A 20707-nucleotide genomic window follows, 5' to 3' on the forward strand; every position below is an offset into this window, starting at 1 on the left:
CATTCACATGTTATAAGATGAAACTTCCTGGCAGATTAAAACTGTGTGCCCGACCGAGACTCGAACTTGGGACCTTTGCATTTCGCGGGCAAGTGCTCTACCATCTGAGCTACCGAAGCACGACTCACGCCCGGTACTCACAGCTTTACTTCTGCCAGTATCTCGTCTCCTACCTTCCAAACTTTACAGAAGCTCTCCTGCGAACCTTGCAGAACTAGCACTCCTGAAAGAAAGGATACTGCGGAGACATGGCTTAGCCACAGCCTGGGGGATGTTTCCAGAATGAGATTTTCACTCTGCAGCGGAGTGTGCGCTGATATGAAACTTCCTGGCAGATTAAACCTGTGTGCCCGACCGAGACTCGAACTCGGGACCTTTGCCTTTCGATGGCAAGTGCTCTACCATCTGAGCTACCGAAGCACGACTCACGCCCGGTACTCACAGCTTTACTTCTGCCAGTATCTCGTCTCCTACCTTCCAAACTTTACAGAAGCTCTCCTGCGAACCTTGCAGAACTAGCATTCCTGAAAGAAAGGATACTGCGGAGACATGGCTTAGCCACAGCCTGGGAGATGTTTCCAGAGTCTCGGTCGGGCACACAGTTTTAATCTGCCAGGAAGTTTCATATCAGCGCACACTCCGCTGCAGAGTGAAAATCTCATTCTGGAAACATCCCCCAGGCTGTGGCTAAGCCATGTCTCCGCAGTATCCTTTCTTTCAGGAGTGCTAGTTCTGCAAGGTTCGCAGGAGAGCTTCTGTAAAGTTTGGAAGGTAGGAGACGAGATTCTGGCAGAAGTAAAGCTGTGAGTACCGGGCGTGAGTCGTGCTTCGGTAGCTCAGATAGTAGAGCACTTGCCCGCGAAGGGCATAGGTCCCGAGTTCGAGTCTCGGTCGGGCACACAGTTTTAATCTGCCAGGAAGTTTCATATCAGCGCACACTCCGCTGCAGAGTGAAAATCTCATTCTCTATGTTATAAGATGCTTATATAAAGAAATATGAAAAACATAGTCCGAACACGCCTTGAAGGCCCAACTTTTCCGACCGGCCCCACGTGTCGTCCTCAGTCAGACGTCCCCGGATGCAGATACAGACGGGCATGTGAGCAGCACACCACTCGCCCGGCCGTGTAATTTCATCTTATCCTCCTTGATCTCTGCGATCCATCAAATGCCGCTCTTACTATCCCATAACTTCCCAATTATTCTCCTGCTAGTTCTGTTTTCTGTTGCCCTCATCAAATGTACTTGTGACCAGTTCTATTTCTTCATAAACTGTTTCATTTGAATCTATTCTCCAAACTTCGTCTTTTTTGTATTTTTTATTTATACATGTTCTGACTATCCTTATTTCTGTTTTGAGTATTCGTCTACTGCTACAGTGTTGGTTGTTTCAAATGTACTTTCGCTAGCATTCATGTATGTTATTTGCAGCAGTGAGACTGCTTTGTAGTGTTTCAGTTTTGTGGCTACTGAGAGGCATATCTCCTTGCTTTTGTTCTTGGTAACATTTTTATGTTTTTATGTTTTAATCAGTTTGTTTATTCTGCTCTGTCACGATGGTTTCTAATTCAGGTTGGGTGTTATTATTTCTCCCAAGTATTTAAACATTTCAACAATTTTTATGTCGTGTTCTCCAATTCCAATTTTGTTTGCCAGTGGCGGTTCTGCTAGCGTTATTTCTGCTTTTTTCAAAAGATATTTTAAGGCCAGTATTCTGGGCTATTTTCTGTAATGATTGTATTTGTTGTTTGGTTCCTTGAATATTGTTGGTGAGAACAGAGAGGTCATCAGCAAATCGTAAACAGTTCAACTTTATGTCATCTTTTTGTTTTCCAACCTAATTAGGATTGTCCTTATACCATTCCTCCATTATGTATTCAGGGACACAGTTAAAAAGAAGTGATGACAGGATGTCTCCCTGTCATAAACCTGTTTTCACCAAGAATGATTCAGAAAGTATCCCTCGGAACTCAGTTTTCGAATTTGTGTTTGTTAAGTTTTGTCAGTTTAGTTACTTTTGGGCAGAGTCAGAAATGTCTCAAAATTTTTAACAGTGAGGGTCTATGCATAGAACAATATGTTTTCTTAAAATCTATGAATGTAATTGAGAAAGGCTTGTTTCGTTTGCGGTAATAAGCCATGTTTAATTTCAGAGTAGTGTTCGGCATAGCTTCTCCAAGGCCTGAAGCCTTCTTGATATTCATCCAGTTCCTTATCCAGTTACTCTTTGAGCCTATTCTGTAAAATTTTGGAGAAAATCTTGTAGGTACAGTCCAAGAGCGAAATTCCTCTATAATTCTCTGGATCACTTTTGCCTCCAGTTCTTCCATGATTTCTGCGTTTTCCTTGTTATTATAGGCTATTCTTCCATCTTTATTTCTCAGCAATGGTGTGGGAGGGTTCTAATTACGTAATTGTTTATCAAAGTCTTTAAAACAGTCTCTCGAACTGGTTTTGTGGTAGCCTTCTTCAGTGGAATTCAGCACTTTTGAGAAGGCCGCTTTGTTTTTCTGATAATTTGCGAGATTTTTTTCCTGTTATATTTGAGGTTAGTTACATTTTCTTCTGTTTCGTGAGCTTGAAATTTCGTCCCAGCTTCATGTCTTTCATTACGAATTTTGTGGTGTCACCGCCAGACACCACACTTGCTAGGTGGTAGCTTAAATCGGCCGCGGTCCATTAGTACATGCCGGACCCGCGTGTCGCCACTGTCAGGATCGCAGATCGAGCGCCACCACACGTACTAGCACTCGCCCCAGTTGTACGGACGACATTGCTAGCGACTACACGTACGAAGCCTTTCTCTCATTTGCCGAGAGACAGTTAGAATAGCCTTCAGCTAAGTCCATGGCTACGACCTAGCAAGACGCCATTTGTACCATTGCATGTATCTCAAGATAGTCTCACTTGTATCATCAAGAATGCTGTATACCAAAGGACGATATAAAAGTTAAGTGTTCTAGTAGCTACATCACATTCATTACGAATCCTGTTCCAGACTTCGCGCCAGTCGGCGTGTGTGTACGTGTGCCCTTTCGGCTACCCGTCTCTGTGGACTGGCTGCCTTGTCAGTCCACTACAAATTTCATCACGTTCCGTAATCCGCCATGCATGTTTTTTGCGTTGATTTACTTGGGCCGATTTTTCAGCATGTTGTTTTAAAATTGGCATTAATTCCTCAAGATTATCCGTTACTATTGTGTTTTGTGTGAGTTTTTTTGGTACTTGTTATTTTTGATTAATTTATGTGGGTCATTGCTCTCTGTCTTTATTTCCTCAATGGAGTGAATTTGATTTTGATTTTGACCAAATAATGATCTGAACCTGTGTCTGTTCCTCTCAGTACTTTAACACTTCAAATATCTTTATGAAATAATTTGTCGACGCAGACATGGTCCAGCTGCCACTCTCCTCTTGTCCGTAGAATATCTCTGTAAAAAGGAAAAGGGATTCAGCAATCTCATGTTGAGATGTCAGCTATTGAATATCTATCTTCAGTGCTAAAAAGTAACAAGCAAGTATACAAAAATCAGTACTTAAAAGAAGTAAATTGAAACAGCTTAGTACAATAGTATTGACGAAGTTTGGTAGCATATCTTTTACATCAAGTCATACAGACTCGTCAAACTTTTGACAAATGTTATTATATGACTTCAGTAAGTACGTGGCCAAATAAACGAGGCTGTTGCTTACAGAGCAGTACAAGCAGACTTAGCTAATGTCATATGGGTAGAGCAACACCTTCTGTACCACTAACATCGATCGAAATGCACTGCCTTAGCTGTCGAGAAGCTATGATGTATACAAACTCTCTTATACTTTAACTACTAGCGTAACAGTTAACATAGACTGAGTGCAGTTTGAAGCTAAAAACGTTTACAGGCAAGATAAAAGCGAATAACTGGAATATAACCAATGACCACACTTGTTCTCACACTGTGCATTGCCAAGTGTTGTCATATAAACAGAACCAATGTCATTGGTTTCGACAGGCAGCGTTGGACTAACTCCAGTGAATGACTCGCTGGAAGCTATTCTTGTAGATTCAGAATTCTTAGCAAAACCGCTCTGTTGTCGAGTCGGACTGTCACTGCCGCCGCGGCACCCATCGCCAGCAGTGTTTACAAAATCGTCGCCGAGAGGTGAGCTTCTTATGTCGCTGAAGTCGCTACCTCCATCTCTGGACTGCTACAGGACGACCACCAAAGCTTCAGAAGGGAGGCATCGCCTGGAACTGCTGCCACAACACCGTCTACTTCCTGAACAACAATATAGGCAACAACTATTTGTCGAATGTCCGCAGGACCTGTTAACTACACTCCAGCACCACCAACGGCGCAGCCGATCGCCCAGTCCACAGTACCATCTCCTTCATCGCCAGCTCTCCCGGCACCAGCCACATGACCGCCGGCAGTATTCTGAGCCGCAACATCGTCAGCAACAGCAGCAGCCAGATCTGCTGCTTCTCTTTATTTTCGTCTTTCTTTGATTTACTCTCAGTCCATAGTCTTTACTCATTAAACTGTCCATTACATTCAGTACACCCGTAATTCTGCTTCACTTTCACGGAGGATAGCAATATCATCAACGAATCTTACCATTGATATCCTTTCATGCTGAACTTTAATTCCAGTCTTGAACCGTTCTTTTATTTCCGTCATTGCGTCGATGTACAGACTGAAAAGTAAGGGCGAAAGACTACGTACCTGTCTTACACTTTTTTATCCTAGCTTCCGTTCTTGATCTTCCAGATTTACTGTTCCCTCTTGGTTCTCGTACATATTGTATATTCTCCATCTTTCCCTTAAGCTAACTCCTATTTTCTCACAATTTCAAACATCTTACATCGTTTTACATCGTCGAACGCCTTTTCCAGGTCGACAGATGCAATAAACATGCCTTGATTTTTCTTCAGTTTCGATTCCATTATCAACCACTTCGTCAGCACTGCCTTCTGGTGCCTTTTCCTTGCCCAAAGCCAAATTCAAAGTCATCTAACATATACTCAATTTTCTTTTTTCCATTCCTTTATCTATTATTTTTATCAGCAGCTTGGATGCTAATTCTGTCACAATTCTCGTACTCGTCCGCTCCTGCAGTCTTGGGGATTGTGTGGACGATGTTTTTCCGAAACTCTCGTGTCCAACAGTAAAATATTGTCAAAAGCTTGACGAGTCTGTATGACTCGATTTAAATGGCACGTCACCAGACTTTGACATTACTACTGTAGATAGTGGTTTCAACTTACATCTTTCAGGTGCTCATATTTGTATAACCGCTTGTTATTTTTCAACACTGAAGATAGCATTTCAGTACCTGAAATCTAGATATGCAGTAAAAATAAAAAATCAGGTTGGATCTGCGACTGATTGCAGAATTCATTTTCCTTTTTTCAAATAAATTTTAAGTTACAAAGAGACACGGAACAGTGATGATGAAGAGCACCACATTGGTCATAGAGAGAGAGTGACGTGACTTTTTTCTGTGGAAGATGGTAGAAAGTAAGCTATTGTTTAACCAGCTAGAGGACGGGGACTTGTGCTTTGTAAGGAGTAGTTTTATCAGTCGGTTTGTACAAGATCCGAAGTCAAGCCAATCAAAATTCGATAGGGGACACAAAGTACAGTGCAGTGAGGTTCCCGTTTAATAAATGTTTGATCAGGAATCACTCGACCATAGGGAGCCTTAGCTGCCTGACTTCCATGCTGAGAGCCACAGTCGACCTGCCGTGCCACCGAGCTGAGGTACTGAGGACTTAGAAAATTTTTGGACTAATCTGCAGTTAGCTGGATGGAGAGGGTAGTGGATTCTGCCAATGATTGATTCTGTAGCGGCTTCAACAACCACCTGCAAGACTATGATGAAATCGAGCTGCAGCTGCGAGACAATGTGTGTAGACATTAAAGTCATTTTATAGTAATCTGATTACTTCAAGCTTCACTCTGAAGACTTGTATTTTAATATCAATGAACAGTTTCATTTCACGACGGACCACATGTGTACTAGTATTATCTATTTTCAATTAACACCACGACAATCAGTGGGCAGGTCACAGTTGTAGTTAATTTACTTGCACGGTTGTCGGTATATTTCGCCTCGACCCTCTAAATTAGATATGACAAGGTCTTCTGCTATTAATATTGTGTACTAGTATTATCTATTTTCAATTAACATCACGACAATCAGTGGGCAGGTCACAGTTGTAGTTAATTTACTTGCACGGTTGTCGGTATATTTCGCCTCGACCCTCTAAATTAGATATGACAAGGTCTTCTGCTATTAATATTGTGTACTAGTATTATCTATTTTCAATTAACATCACGACAATCAGTGGGCAGGTCACAGTTGTAGTTAATTTACTTGCACGGTTGTCGGTATATTTCGCCTCGACCCTCTAAATTAGATGTGACAAGGTCTTCTGCTATTAATATTGTCACAAGTTGCCATTTGTTTGTCTATGATTTTGTTGAAACAAATCAGTGTTGCCATTTGTTTATCAGTCATTTTATTGGAATAAATCTAAGTAATTGTAATTCGCGTCTCATTAGTAGTCATGTTTTCCCATCATTTTAGTTTGGAGGTTATTTTTGCATTTTTTGTGACGCCTCACATGATCCCAATCCACTAACCTGAAACGTTCCCCAGCACCCTCAATTTGGCAGTGCACTACAACGTCGAAACAGAGATGCTACGGTACAAAGCAGTAAATCTTCCTGTATGAAGCACGTTGAGTTTACTAAGAAAGGAGGAAGAACAGCACAGACACAGAGGAAATTGAAATCTACAAAGGCGGAACAAGAAAAAAGCCCTGGAACTCTTGAAAAAATTTGTTTATTGGGTTATTTAGCCATTTGGCGGGAACGGACAACAGTCTTATCAAACGAAGTTTCAGACAAGTTCACTAAAATATGTTCAAATATGTGTGAAATCTTATGGGACTTAAGTGCTAATGTCATCAGTCCCTAAGCTTACGCACTACTTAACCTAAATTATCCTAAGGACAAACACACACACCCATGCCCGAGGGAGGACTCGAACCTCCGCCGGGACCAACCGCACAGTCCATGAGTGTAGCGCCTTAGACCGCTCGGCTAATCCAGCGCGGCAGACAAGTTTACTATGATAAAATGGTTCAAATGGCTCTGAGCACTATGAGACGTAACTTCTGAAGTCATCAGACCCCTAGAACTTAGAACTACTTAAACCGAACTAACCTAAGGACATCACACACATCCATGCCCGAGGCAGGATTCGAACCTGCGACCGTAGCGGTCGCGCGGTTCCAGACTGTAGCGCCTAGAACCGCTCGACCACTCCAGCCCGCTACTATGATAAAAAAGAATCTGTGCATACTAGATGCAGAGTGATAATAGAAGTGACGTAACAAAAAACAAAACTGCGTTTAGAAATTTGACATAAAATTGCAAGTGTTTCCGGGAGAAGACGAGAAGAACAAGACAAAAATTCGGCCCTCGGACTCGAGAGAAAGAAGAAAAAAGAAACCAATAGAAAGAGTGGAGTATTGTAAAGTGAGATAGGTGGTGTAGAATAAACGAAACTAAACGCATAGCATTATCTCGCGTGCTCCCTAAGTAATGGAAGGGCAAGCAAATAGATAAAAAGTGAGTAATGAAGACAATGTTGAGCTGGTTTGGTGTTGTACGACGGAGTGGCAAGTTCCCGAAGCAGCTGCTTGTGCTCGTCGCCGGGGTATGACGCAAGCGGCCTAGCGGCGGCGCGTCGCGAGGAATTACCTCCGGGCCATACAAACATCAACAACGCGTGGCGCCGCGCAGGGGCGGGAAAGGCGGGGGGCAAGTGCGCGCTGCGCAACGGCTGACATTTGCCAATTCCGCGTGAGCCCGGCTCAGCTCGCCAAAGTGAGCAGGCGGCTGGCGGCTTGCGACACCGCGCCTGACCCTGGCGTCCTACCCCTGACCCAGTCGCGTTAACCCGCTCCACATACCGACACCAGCGCACACGCTGCGCCGCTGTCAATGTCGGCCGAGGAGTCTCTGTCACCAAAGTGTCTGCCCGCCCTACTGGGCCGGTCTGAAAGGTCTCGGTGCATAGTCGGTCGGCTCGTTTCAAAACCTGGACATAATACAAAAATGGATAACAAATCCTAAAAACACACTACGTTCTTTTTAGGTTCTTTGGGTAGCTGATTACGAATCCTAAGTCGCAATTATAGAATTTAAAATGGCGGATCTAATTTGATGGATCCAAAATTTAAAAAATTAGTGGACACGATTAAAATTTCGGGTATAAAGTATTCTGAGGTCGCCGATAACGAATTAGAAGTCTAAATTGCTGTGTTGAAATGTTTTATTTGATATTTTGCATTTTATCAGTCGAAATCATAGTCACATTCGTCGCTTGTACACTACTGGCCATTAAAATTGCTACACCACGAAGATGACGTGCTACAGACGCGAAATTTAACCAATAGGAAGAAGATGCTGTGATATGCAAATGATTAGCTTTTCAGAGCATTAACAGAAGGTTGGCGCCGGTGGCGACACCTACAACTGCTGACATGAGAAACGTTTCCAACTGATTTCTCATACACAAACGGATCGTGCAGCCACGTTTCGATCCCTGAGTCAACAGATGGGGACGTTTACAAGACAACAACCGTCTGCACGAACAGTTCGACGACGTTTGCAGCAGCATGGACTATCACCTCGGAGACCATGGCTGCGGTTACCCTCGACGCTGCATCACAGACAGGAGCGCCTGCGATGGTGTACTCAACGAGGAACCTGGGTGCGCGAATGGCAAAACGTCATTTTTTCGGATGAATCTAGGTTCTGTTTATAGCATGATGATGGTCGCATCCGTGTTTGGCGACATCGCGGTGAAGGCACATTGGAAGCGTGTATTCGTCATCGCCATACTGGCGTATCACCCGGCGTGATGGTATGAGGTGTCATTGGTTACACGTCTCGGTCACCTCTTGTTCGCATTGACGGCACATTCAACAGTGGACATATTTCAGATGTGTTACGACCCGTGGCTCTACCCTTCATTCGATCCCTGTGAAACCCTACATTTCAGCAGGGTAATGCACGACCGCGTGTTGCAGGTCCTGGATACAGGTCCTGGATACAGAAAATGTTCGACTGCTGCCCTGTCCAGCACATTCTCCAGGTCTCTCACCAATTGAAAAAGTCTGGTGAATGGTGGCCGAGCAACTTTCTCGTCACAATGCGTCAGTCACTACTCTTGATGAACAGTGGTATCGTCTTGAAGCTGTATGGGCAGCTGTACCTGTACACGCCATCCAAGCTCTGTTTGACTCAATGCCCAGGCGTATCAGGGCCGTTATTACGCCCAGAGGTGGTTGTTCTGGGTGCTGATTTCTCAGAATCTATGCACCCAAATTGCGTGAAAATGTAATCATATGTCAGTTCTAGTATGATATATTTGTCCAATGAATACCTGTTTATCATATGCATTTTTTCTTGGTGTAGCAATTTTAATGGCCAGTAGTGTATCATTATTCTTTCAGAAGGGTCGCTGTTGGGTTGTCTGTTGGGAGATGTTCGACATGCAGACCTTTTACCTCATGTGGCATCTGTTTATCTTCTTCGGTTGTCATTTTCTGGACTCTTGAGATGAATGGATACCAAGATGCCAAAAGACGATGGACATGCACCTTTTTCTCACAGGAATATTTGCGTGTAAAAACTCTCAGTAGCGCTGGGTATTCTTATTTCTAACTTCCTGCGCATCTTCAGATAGCCGACCAATAGATGGCGGAGCAGCTTCAATTATGCCATATTCGTGAATCAAAACTATATGGACTGTGTAAGGTGGCAGATTAAGCGAACGTCAATTTCGCACCTTGCATGACAGTTTTTATACATTGTAACAGGAAGGTGAATGTGTCACCTGACATACTTCAGCGAAAATGAGCAGATTTGCCTATTAAAATGTACAGTGTGCAATGCAAAGGGATGACGCTCAATCGATGGTATTAACACACCGAACCTAAATCCTGCATGTACATGAGCAAGAGGTGAAACAAGCTGCTGGAGGAAATGTTTCATTTGGGACCAGATGCAAGGGGCAATATCACAGGGCCGAGTCCAACGGAAAGCTCTTAAAAGCATGGGACAACGAACAGGCCAGGTGACTCATCCAGGAGGGTAACTAGCGGGCCACCAGAGTGGTACGGAAAGAATCTTTAGAAAACTGCTGGTACCCCCATGATGTACGCATGTAACCTTTAGGCGTCTGGAGCGGGCACAAAATGTCTGATTGGCTGACAAGAAATAGGAAGGAGTAATGTGCCGAAATTTCGATGCAGTTTGATGGTAGGCCCTTTGTGATTGGCAGAGATAGTTTCCAAGGAATAAAAGGAACGCTCTTATTGGTTAGAAAAAGCCGTGACGTGGAGCACGAAAGGACCCAGGTGGGGGGACAGTTTTCCTACGAGAGACAAGACCGAAAATTTCGAGGACTCTTCTCTGAACCACCGTTAAGTGCAGAACAGGGTGCATCATGCTCTGTACGACGCAAAGGAGTAACTTTGAGTGAACACTGAGTTCACTTCGGCTGACATTCAGATAGATATTAGTTGTATGTCGTCGAGCTCCAACAGTGGAGAAACGAAACAGCCACCTAGTTAATTGTTCTTGCAAGAACTGAAAGGGCATTGTAATCTGCACACTGCTGCATCCATGCACGTGCAAATCTCCATATTTCAAGACTAGGGATGAGTGCATGTTTTCTCACTTAACGAGAAACATAGGAGAGCTTCTGCTGATAAAATCATAAAAGGTTTTGATTAGCTTCTATAGGACTTTCAGAAGACGAGAGCAGCCATGCAGCCAACAGCTCATCGCAGCTAAGATGGTAAATACCACGTGCAGAGGCGTAAACTTGTTGGCTCGCCAGCTTTCGTGCACTGTGAACTCAAGCAATCTTTTGCTCAGCTTGTCACAAAAACTAACCATCCTCCGTAGACTTGATTGTCATCCTAAACAGTACCGAACTTAGAACCGGAATTGGATGATTTGTCGTAATATTGACCAACTTCACGATGTAGTAGTAAGAATAATTTTGTATAAAACCTTTTGGTTAAAAATTGATATCGTTGTGTTTAGAGTTATTTCGATTAAACAGGACGAAATGCGTTATCTTGAAAACTGTCCTAACATTGTCATGTTACAACCTATGTAAATTCGTGTATTTCTTAGACAATAATCCTGAATTAAAAACAATTTGTGTACAGCTGAACACCGTTGTGCTCTGTCATAGAATAAGGGTCCACTCCTTACCCCCAGTCATTTATTCAAGAGACGCTAACGCACTCAAAGGGTGTTTTGCTGATGTCTGACGAAAGAGAAAAGGAGTGGACTGTCAGAACTGTTGTTGGCAACAGGCATTATTGCAGAATATTATGGGTCCGGTGAAGTTGGCACCTGACTTTCGCGTAATACGTTCTTCACGTAAAGAAGAAAAAAAAGACTCAGGAAAATTTTAATATTGTAAAAAAATTATTTGCAAATTTCCGAAACAAATGTGCTGACAGCTCCGAATTTCTACCCAAGAATTCTACAGAAAACTCTAATGACATATTTTGTGCAGAGATAAATGCAGTAATAAGGGACCCATTTTTATCTTGTGTTTCAAAAACGTTGCAAATATGCGCACGCAAACACATTTATACTCGTTAACTATACTATTAAGGTAGCAGGAGAGCCACTTACAAAATTGGAGCGAAGGAAAGGAAATTTTGTAGCCCACGAATTCGGATAACACCGGTAATAGTTTAGTTTTAAGTCGATTTACTTCATTGCCATAAACGTACCTTCTGGAGTGCTACACATCTTATTTTATCCTGACAACTAGGCAGGATCGCGTCATACATTAAACAGGCCACACAAATAGTATCTGCAAAACGTGTCGTTGTCCGATTCACTGTTTACCGTCGACTGTTACGGAAGTATCATTTCGACTTGAGACTGGAAGGTCACAGTAACATTCAGCAGGTATGCACCAGTGCCATGTACACAAGATTTCGCGAAACTTAAGTCAGAATGCGCACCTTTTGTTGTGTCCTGTCCAAGATTTGAAGCGAGTTGGCTCATTATGCGCCGCAGCAGTGCAACATTGTGCTTCTGAGCTCATAAACTGCTTTGTTTTTTGGTGCAGACATCTTTCCAGATCAATGTGTTTCCTTTAACGTTATTCCAGTAACCGTATAAAATTTCTACGTATTACAGAAATAAATGAACTTCCACAGAAAACAGGAAACAAAATGGAATCTCTCAAGTGAAACACATCTGACCAGAAAATGGGTCGACAACTGATATACATTAAGATTCAATAATTAGCCATAGTATAACGAAGTAATTCGTAAGAGAGGCTAGAGAAAGGCAAGCTTATGATGGTGTTAACAGTAATATTTTCTATGAAATTCTGAAGGTAACAGGGATAAAATACATTTAGCGGGATCTGCAATTTGTCGAGAAATCAAACTGTAGTTATAAGAGTTGGAGGTGATGAAAGGTGCGCAGAATGTAGATGTAGAATGACGTATAGTTATCTCAAACTGGACAAAGGGCATTAGAGAAATTTTTGAATGGGCTTCAGGGTGAAGTTTGACACATTGAAAGTCATTTGGATAAGAAATACAAATGCCAGTTCGATTTGATGAAGAGTTACAGAAACCTAAAGTTAATCGCAAACCGAACTGCTGCGTGTTCGAAACTTACTCGGGAACCAGCTATCATGAGAACAGGTAACAAAATACAACTTCTCGTAAGAGAAAGATTCGATGTTTCGCCTGCAGAGTGCGTGAAACAGTAAGAAGATAATAGTAAGATCGAGAGGGGAGAACATTTGGAGGAATACATTAAACGACAAAGGGAACGGAAGGTTCACCACTGTTTCCGCCCAAAGAAGTAGTAGTCAATTACTGCGAGCGCCACTGAGGAAGTTCCAGAGGTCTGTTCACTATCGCAATTTGCTTTGTGTGAAATGTCCGTTTCCTGGGCTACACTCTTTCTCAGTTTCCTGCGATGCGGTGTCTATAGTCACGGTTGAAAGTTGACGGCAACCAACCTGCACAGTTAAAGGGTCAACTGGCGACGTTGTGCACTGTTACAAGAAGGAGTTAGATTTCCTGATAATTAACCGCGCTCTGATCATTGCAGCACAAAGATAAATCAGATTTGGTCGTTGTAAGTTAATGAGCATTTCGCTCTCATTTAAGTATATGGCCGAAAGAGACAGCTTTCCACGAATTGTGAAATGAATCCTGTCGTCGAGGATCGTGTGCCACAAAGGGCCCAGATTCACCACGAGTGGGGAATTCACAGGCGTCTATTGTGCTGAATGAGGCCAGGCCGATCACGCCTAAGCGCCGTAGCGTGCGAGTGAGACAAACAAACTTAGGTCATAGGGAAACCCGCTAGGAGGTGTTTGTGTCAGGGAGGCGTAGCAGTGTTAAATATGGCAGGCCTAAGATGAGCCATAAAAGGGAAACATTTATGAAAACTATTTAATCCTGTAGTAACTCAGGGAATGAAGCCACAGTAATTTTAATCTACCATCTTTATTAAATTTTCATGGCGATCCCAATAGAACTTGAACATTGATCATATCTATAATAGTTTAGGATTTTCTGTTAAAGTGAAATTAACAAGTTTTGTAACAAAGACCTGAATGCTAAAATCTGAACACTTTGGTCGATCTTCACGATCGACACTTCATATAAAAGCGCATCATTAAAATGACAAATGTTGTAAATATCAACTCTGTAACTTTATTTTTTTAAAAGATATAGTAAATTTAAATTGTCAGTATTTTCAATCAAGCGTCAGGTCATCATTTCCTCCACACAAAACACATTTAACGATGACAGCATCACAACTTATTGTATCATTAGGTAATAGAATATTTGTTGTTAAGTTTAGTGCATAATAGTTACTTTCGTTCTTTATTTATTTATCAGAAAGCACATTGGTGCAAAGCTACTGGCCGTGACATTCAAAGTTAGGAAGGAAATTGTACTAGCTTCATGTAAAAGAATTTAACGTTTATTATGAAATAGATATTATTGTTACCTTATTTAGAACGTGAAAGTGGTCCACCATCGATTATTTAAGTATGTTAAAATGTAAAATAATATAGAATAAGCTGTAGCCAAACAAGATCGACGGCTTCAGGGAAGGGAACTGCACTAGTCAGTCGAGCGACGATGTTTGGCACGTGGGAGACGTGGCCGGAGAAGGACAGAGGGACAGTGCTGGTGGAGACGCGAAAGCGGTCGGTCGGTCTTTAGCCAGCTAGGAAGAGAAACGACTTAGAAAATTTCGCGTTGTTTGGTATCGCGTGACTTAGTCTCTGAGCGGTGAGCTGCCGCGCGCCTGGTGTGAACTCTTAGCTTTTCGCGTAGACAACGAGCTGGAGTATTGGACTTGTATCTCGCGATGAGATTGCGAATCATCGAACTGTATCAAATGTAACTCTAAATACGATCACTTTCGCTACTTGTTTGCTTTCTGAATAAACATTATTCTAACCATATCGCAACTGTGTGGCCTACGTCATTTGTGGGTCGTTAATTTAGCTCGCGATATTATTATTACTGTTATTATATGTTATATTAACTTTGTATGTTTCATACAATTTCACAATCATCCAGACAATTTAACCAAAGGGTCAAAAGTGTCTAATTTAGGGCGTGTAATGCGACATGTGCGGTTCAACCCCTAGACGAGTTTGAGCCAAGACATTTCGGCGAAGAGGAACCGCATGTGAGCCTGAACATCTTTGCGATGTTAGCTCACATCGCAACAATTATGGCTTAGGTTGGTACGCTAAAGGTCAGACTCAAAGGAAAATTAGTTCCACTGAGATAATGTACAAAGCGAGTAGTTACACCTTTACGCCGTACTGAGTGGGTTTATATTTCACTGAATGTGAGGGCGTACCCCCAAACAGGAAAACTTTATGTATCATCATGAAGATGCCGACGTTCGGGGCAAGTAATCTGCTGTCAGCAGGGCCATTACCAAATGATGACCAGTAACTTTGTCATATGGCAAGAGCTGTTAAGTGTTATTAAAGTAGAGCCTAGTGGAGAATTGCATGTTCCAATAAGCGTAGTTAACATCAGCAACGCAGCAGAGCGTCTAATGCGAGGAACCATTGTTGCTGCAATGTGGAACATAGATGATTGAAAGTGAGTGCAAGCAGTAAATTATTCTGAAGCTAATGACAGAGTGAAGAAATTAAACCACAAACCCATCGAACAAGAGCTGTTTTCTAAATTAAATCATGTATAATGGGAGGACCAGGAAGTAATGACCCCCAGCACTTCCGCGGAAGATCAAGCAGACTACAACACACACACAATGTCAGATTATTTTATAAAAACTTGAACAAGATGGAATTCATAATTTAGAACCAATCCTTGTCCACAGGAATGTCACCTATGTACTAGTTACTCTCACTGTGCTTGTCAACATATCTATTGACACAATGCCGAATGACTATCTCATCTCAGGGTACACTTGACTATAAACTTCAATATAGGTCTGTCACCTAATTCGACTCGCGCTGCTGGCTCCGAATTAAGACAATGCTGTCACCGTAAACGATGATTGCAGAGTTGCACTGCTCTAGGACAAGTCCTCTTCCAGCAGCAGAGGAGTGTAGGAACTCTTCATGGTGTGTCTACTCTGACATCTTTTATTTGTTACTGCGTCATGCTCAGACTGTCCTTACTTGTGGATCCTTCGTGAGGGACCAGCTTCGCCACAGAACGTCATTCTTCGGACAACACCGCCCAACCATCTCCCTCTTGGTCTTTTGAACTCACCAGGAACATTTAAATGATGACTGAGACTATATTCGGAGAATTAACGCACACACTATGTCTTGTGTACTTTAATGATGTTATTATTTTCAAGCGAAAAGTGCAACAACATCCCAACAACTACGAAGAGTGTTTGTGAAACTGTGCAGTGCGTATCTTTCCTTATCTATATAAAAATATCAGTTTGCTGTAACTGAATTACGATATTGACGGCATAAGATAGCCACATAAGGTGTCCAACCTAATTTAAAACTGATAGAAGCTATGAAGAACCATTTCAGATTGCAAATATGAAAGAACTGCAAGTATTCCTGGACCTTTTACCGAAGTTTCATTAAGGAATATGTTGACATAGTGCCTCAGATGGCTCAGCTACTCAAATAAGAAGCAACTTTCACTTCCGAATGTTCACAATCGACGAAAACATTTAAAAAAGTTTGACAAACGTTCTGGAACTGGCTTATCCATAACTCACAAAATTCTTCGTCCTGACTGTGTCAATCAAATTTTTCTGTTGAACACGTCTCCCATCCCTGATTCAAGGCCGGCCAGAGTGGCCGTGCGGTTCTAGGCGCTACAGTCTGGAACCGAGCGCCCACTACGGTCGCAGGTTCGAATCCTGCCTCGGGCATGGATGTGTGTGATGTCCTTAGGTTAGTTAGGTTTAATTAGTTCTAAGTTCTAGGCTACTGATGACCTCAGACGTTAAGTCGCATAGTGCTCAGAGCCATTTGAACCATTTGAACCTGATTCAAGGCGCGAGGGGTACCCGCGTGGTCTAGGGCGTCTTGTCACGGTTCGCGCGGCTCCCCCCGTCGGAGGTTCGAGTCCTCCCTCGGACATGACATGGGTGTGTGTGTTTTCCTTAATGTAAGTTAGTTTGAGGGGGGTAGGACGTTAAACGGGCCGACTTGGAGCAGGAGAGGTATCACAGGACATTTTAATTTCCACTGTCTATACTTTTACAAATAAATTCATAAAACCTTGTCAGCGTCACCACGAAGGATTCAGGATTCACACTCATTGCAGTGGAACTTCGAAAACATAATTTTTTTACATGTGAAATTTCATCATTTTTTCACTTACTAATGGCTGCATTTGTTGCTATAGGTACACTTTTCTTCATAAGTTAGAGAGATTCTTCGATGAATTTTGCACAGCATACATACCATACTTACAGGTGTATGAAACTCTAGAATTTATTTAATTTATTAAAAAACGAATGAGCTGCTATATTTTAAAATTCATGTTTAGAAAAAACGCAAATTTTATAGTTAATTACCTCAATTTTTACCACAGTTTTTAATAGATTTGGAAAATTCTAGTGTTTCGTGCACCTTTAAGTATCGTTTGTATGCTGTGCAAAATTCATCGAAGAATGTCTCTTACTTATGAAGAAAAGTGTACCTATAGCAACAAATACTGCCATTAGTAAGTGAAAAAAATGAAATTTCAGATGTAAAAAAAATTACTTCGTTATGTTTTCGAACTTCCACTGCTATGAGTGTGGATTCTGAATCCTTCCTGGTCATGCTGACTAAGTTTTATGAATTTATTTGTAAAAGTATAGACACTGGAAATTAAAATGTCCTGTGGTGCCTCTCCTGCTCCAAGTCGGCCCGTTTGACGTCCTACCCGCCTTAAGTTAGATTAAGTAGGGACCGATGACCTCAGCAGTGTGGTCCCATAGAAGCTTACCACAAATTTCCCATTTTTTCCTGGTTCCAGATACCATTTCGAGCTGGGGTGACTCGACTGTTATCTTGGCCAAGACAAGGTAAAGCACTTCACACAGTTTCCAAGATATGGCCGAATGCAGTGGACGTGGATTGCGTGCTGTATCCTTGGCGCCAAGTTGTTACGTATGTTGGAGTCGTTCCACCTAATGACCAAAATTGACGCCCTTTCTACTGCACCGACACTGCTGAAGCTGCTTTCCTGTCCTTATTTGCAACGCACAATGAAATAAATATTTCATCGATGTCACACTTAATGGGGCGAAAGCAGAAGTAAGAGACAGTGTAGTGAGGTGAGTAGCTGACAGTTTACAGTTATTACGTTTAATTGGCGATTATAGATTGAGTACGTCAAGGATAAACCAATTTTAACTACGCCGATGGGAAAAAATCGCAACACCAAGAGCTAATTGATGTAGAGTAATCACATTTTGTGAACCGTTTTTCTAGGTAACGTTTTAAGTAATTAACTTTGCAAGTTGATAGGTTAATGTAAGCACGAGAAAAAACATTGCAAATGCGAAATGCTGGGACATTAATAACCGCGTAACTACTAGGATGCTGAATGCAAGCATGCAAACCTGTTGTACAGGTGCCCCAGTCAGGATGTGGGATGGAGTTCCATGCGTGCTGCACTTGGTCGGCCAACGCAGGGACACTGGAGTTATCGTCCGATGATGTCACATGTGTGCTTGATTGGAGACAGGTCTGGTGATCGAACAGGCCAAGGCAACATTTCGACACTCTGTAGAGCATGTTGGGTTGCAACAGTGGTATTTGGGCGAGCATTATCCAATTGAAACATATCCCCTAGAAAGCTGTTCACGAATGGCAGCACAACAGGTCGAATCACCAGATTGACCTACAATTTTGCGGTCAGGTTGCTTGGCTTAACCACTCCTGCTGTCATACGAAACCGCACGCCAGACCATCACTCCAGGCGTAGTTTCAGTGCGTCTAACACACAGGCAGGTAGGTTGCAGGCCTTCAATTGTCTTCCTTCTAACCAACACACGGCCATCACTGGCACCGAGGCAGAAACAGGGTTCATCCGAAAACACTACGTACCTCCACCAAGCCCTCCGATGGAATCCCGCTTGACACCAGTGAAATCGCAAATGGTGGTGGTTTGGGGTCAGTGGAATGTACGCTATACTGTGGTGCCAATTGCTGCTCAAATTGCTGCTGTAGATGCAGCACGATGCCCCAGTGCCATACGCCGAACACGGTAATCTTCCTTCTCGGTAGTGCCACGAGCCGTCCAGAGTCTGGTCTCCTTGCGACCGTACATTCTCGTGATCACCGCTGCCAGAAATCATGTACAGTGGCTACGTTCGTGCCAAATCTTCCTGCAGTATCGCAGAAAGAACATCGAGGTTCTCGTAGCCTATTCCACGAGCTCGTTCAGACTCAGCGAGGTACTGACAGGGTGCGATTTCTGCTTTTACCAGTGGGGGGGGGGGGGGGGGGGGGGATTTAGGGGGTTAGTAGAATTACATATGTAACTAGCTTGGACCGTGGCGTTACGCATAGTTAAACAGCTATTTATAAATAGATGTTAATGCCGAAACTCACTATTCACGCGTATGCACTATCAGAAAAGCCATCCCTTGTTATATCTTTAAAAGTACATTATAGGTAAAGCTTATTTACAAAATCATCTACATACAGGTATACGAGGGGAATTCAAAAAGTAGAGGCACATTCGTGAAAAGCTGTACTTATTCTGATGATAGAAAACTGAAATAAATCAATAGTATTAATAGTAAGACTTACTAAAAACTTTCAGTGTTCGGCCCCATAAATTTGAATTATATGTAAAGTTTTACTCCAGTGCGTGGGAAATAAACATCCCAGGTTGGGATGCATAAACTATAACCAGAGGAGGGGATGGTCTGATACAGAGGGGAGGAAATCTCCCCCATCCCCCCCCCCCCCCTGCAAATCGCACACTGGGTACTGATAATGGCGTCTTTGTCGCCTTAAAGGCATTCTTGACTAACAGCAACTCACCACGTTCAGTCTGAAAGGTAACTAACGACCACGACCGTTACATCGTGTATTTAAGGCAAGCCTTATTTTCATCCCCATAGTGGCACTACTAGCGCCACTCTTATGCGATTGGCGCGAAATTTGAATAGACACAATCTTTCAGATGTAGAAACATACCTTCCAACTTACATTTATGTCGCACAACTACTTCCTGGTGCTGCGATTCTTTTCTGTCAGTGTAATTAAAAAGAAAAAGTCTACTGAAAATCCTTAGATACAATAGTAAATACTGAATTTAATCGAGTTAAGGAAAATATATAAAAATGTATCAAACGCACTACGCTAAAGGAAATACCGAAGTCTGAAAAATGAGACTGGCAGAAACTGCAAAAGGGACAAGTGGGAATTGTTGGAGGACAAATACAAGAATGTAGAAGCATGTATAACTACACGGAAGACAGATGCCACATACAGGAAAAGTAAAGAAACCTTAGGGGAAAAGAGAAGCAATTGTGTAAAAAATGAAGACTTCAGAAGGGAAGCCAGTACTAAGCAAAAAAGGGAAGTGTAAAGGTGGAAGGAATATACAGAAGAGACTGTACAGGAGAAATGAACTGGAAGGCAATATTATAGAAAGGTAAGAGGAAGCAGATGTAAGTGATAATAGGATCTATGATACTGCGAGAAAAATTGACACAGCAGTGAAAGATCGAAGTCGAAACAAGATCCATGGAGCAGACGACACTCCATCAGAATTATTGACATAAGTTTCCTTTAATATACGTCTATGGCCACAAACTTTTTATTAACAGATTACCGGTTTCTGTCTTTAATGACCATCATCAGATCTGTTCCATAAAAACAAAGTCCTAATGTACTGGAGCCATAGTGACTGAAACCGATCTGATGATGGTCATTAAAGACCGAAACCGATAATCTGTTAACAAAAAGTTTGTGACCATAGACGTATATTAAAGGAAACTTACAGGGTGTTTCAAAAATGACCGGTATATTTGAAACGGCAATACAAACTAAACGAGCAGCGATAGAAATACACCGTTTGTTGCAATATGCTTGGGACAACAGTACATTTTCAGGCAGACAAACTTTCGAAATTACAGTAGTTACAATTTTCAACAAC

This window comes from Schistocerca nitens, chromosome 1 (assembly GCF_023898315.1).
Source record: "Schistocerca nitens isolate TAMUIC-IGC-003100 chromosome 1, iqSchNite1.1, whole genome shotgun sequence".
Taxonomy (NCBI): Eukaryota; Metazoa; Arthropoda; class Insecta; order Orthoptera; family Acrididae; genus Schistocerca; species Schistocerca nitens.